Raw genomic sequence first — 2,140 nt, 5'->3', positions numbered from 1 at the left:
CAGCCCCCAAAAAGCACTTCTGCAGATTCTACTTTACGTTAGATCATGTAAGGACATTTAAAATGCAATGTATACATACCACAGAATTTGTGTCAGAGACAATGCGTATTAAAATTCCGCGTATTTTCATAAGGTAAAAAAAAAAATTAAAGCTATATAAACTGATTTTTAGATTATCTGCAAAGTAGAATCACATACGTTTTCACTTCCATAATACTTTCGCAAATGTCCATTAAAGCTTTTTTAACAGAGACAGTAGCATGAGCACAATGATCCCACTGGCTTCCAAAAGAAAAGTAGTGCAGTTGCTCAAATAAGCTCTTTTTTGCCTTTTCCATTTGCAAGCCAGGTGAATCAAGACAGACAGGCTAATGCAAGCAAGAAAGTAAACTGTAAGCTTTTATATTAAGTGGCTGAACAAACAATATTAATTATTGTACATCATGAAACAAAAGAAGTCTAAGTCTTTTGCCACAAACCACTGCAGCGATACATGAGCTTCAGTGGCCGAAAAGCTTGAAATACTTTCTAAGTCTTCACATACATTTGGTTAGTGCTTACCAGTTTCAAGACATTTACAGAAGCAGTTATGGAGACATTATGCTGTTAAAGCTGCAACAATTTAAACAAGGCAAGTTAGGAAGATATATAGATTTTTGTAATTTTCCCCTTTAATTCTTTTTTTTCCCTAATATATAAAACCTGTCTCCTTTCAGTGTCTCATCCATAATAMAACTTTCTAATGCATTTGATCTAACTGTTACTTCTTCATCATCATCTTGTCTAGTCCATATATAATAAAACTCCCAGTTACCACCTGCTGCAGTGGACTAGGTTTGCACAGCAATAGTAGCAAGGGCTGAAGCAGAGCTGCATCAAGTGTAACTGAGTTGTTAAATGCCTTTTCCTTTAAGTGGTCTACTTTAACAAACAAGCAGGACCGGCTTCTAAAGGTAAAAGTATTGCTAAATCAAAGCAGAAACTTCCACTTAAATTCTGTCATGCTTCCCCTCCACGGAAYGACACGTTGAACCAAAATTCCCCGAGCACTTTTATAGGGATTTCAGCCTGCATACTACGTTCAATAATTTCCAAGTGTTGGGTCACAAGAAGTTTGTAGCGAACTGCTTTGTTAGTAGGCAAAACARGAATGCAGCATTTACAAAAATATCAAACAAGAATCTCCTTAGTTAAGGCTAAAAGATGGAAATCAGCATAAAGTAAAAAAGCAGGAGGCTTTACAGAAGAAAAAGCACTAGAGCACAGAAAGTGTAGCACTCTGATCACTGCTATCACAAGCGACAATAACACATGAGTAGCTGGGGCGAGACTTGCAGAGCAACAGACCTATATTTCTAACTTAACATTCATCAGAATTTTAACATTCAGCCACAATTCCACTGTAAGCTGGGTTTAGGTGGCCAAAACTCAAAAGTATAAAAAAGCCTTCAAAACTTAAAAAAAATAGAAATGGTGTGTTAACAAATGTATGCGTAAAACAGATTTATAAATAGCTACAGTATGAAAAATATTTCAGTGCAAAGGCAATTTTAAGTTTTCTAAAAAATACATTACAAATAATTTGTTAACTACACACAAGAAATTTGTCACTGCTACTGGTATAAAATTTATACCCATATTAATTTTTTTAAAAATATATACACCAGTGTTTTATGTAGGGGACGGTTCTAACTGACCAACATTCAAGTATGCAATGGCAAATACATATATACACACCCACACCCATATACATATTTATGTATTTCAGATTGTTACTGCTATGATGACATTCTTTGAAACTGAAAAGTGCTACATAGTAAATGGTAAAAAATACCTTCATACCATTTTAAAGGACAATGAATGCATTTGTGGCGCTCACTGTTAGACATTTTTAAATTCTCTTCCTTTATCTTTGGTATAATAACATTTTTACAACCCACTTTACAGTATGTCTGTTTGTCTAAGGGCATATTGAAAACACTTCACTGTTTTGTAATTGGAAATTCACTGGGAATATTGCAAGGAACATTTCCCAGTAAGTTGATTTTTTCTTTTATTAAAAAGTGAATTAAGTAAATCATTTTGTTTCTTCTTTTCTTTTTTTTTAATCACAAAGGGAAAATAATTTCCCTACCATCCT

This window comes from Nothoprocta perdicaria, unplaced genomic scaffold (assembly GCF_003342845.1).
Source record: "Nothoprocta perdicaria isolate Ctin4 unplaced genomic scaffold, notPer1 scaffold_358, whole genome shotgun sequence".
NCBI lineage: Eukaryota > Metazoa > Chordata > Aves > Tinamiformes > Tinamidae > Nothoprocta > Nothoprocta perdicaria.
The sequence above is the reverse complement of the archived record's forward strand: the minus strand, read 5'-3'. Positions refer to the sequence as shown.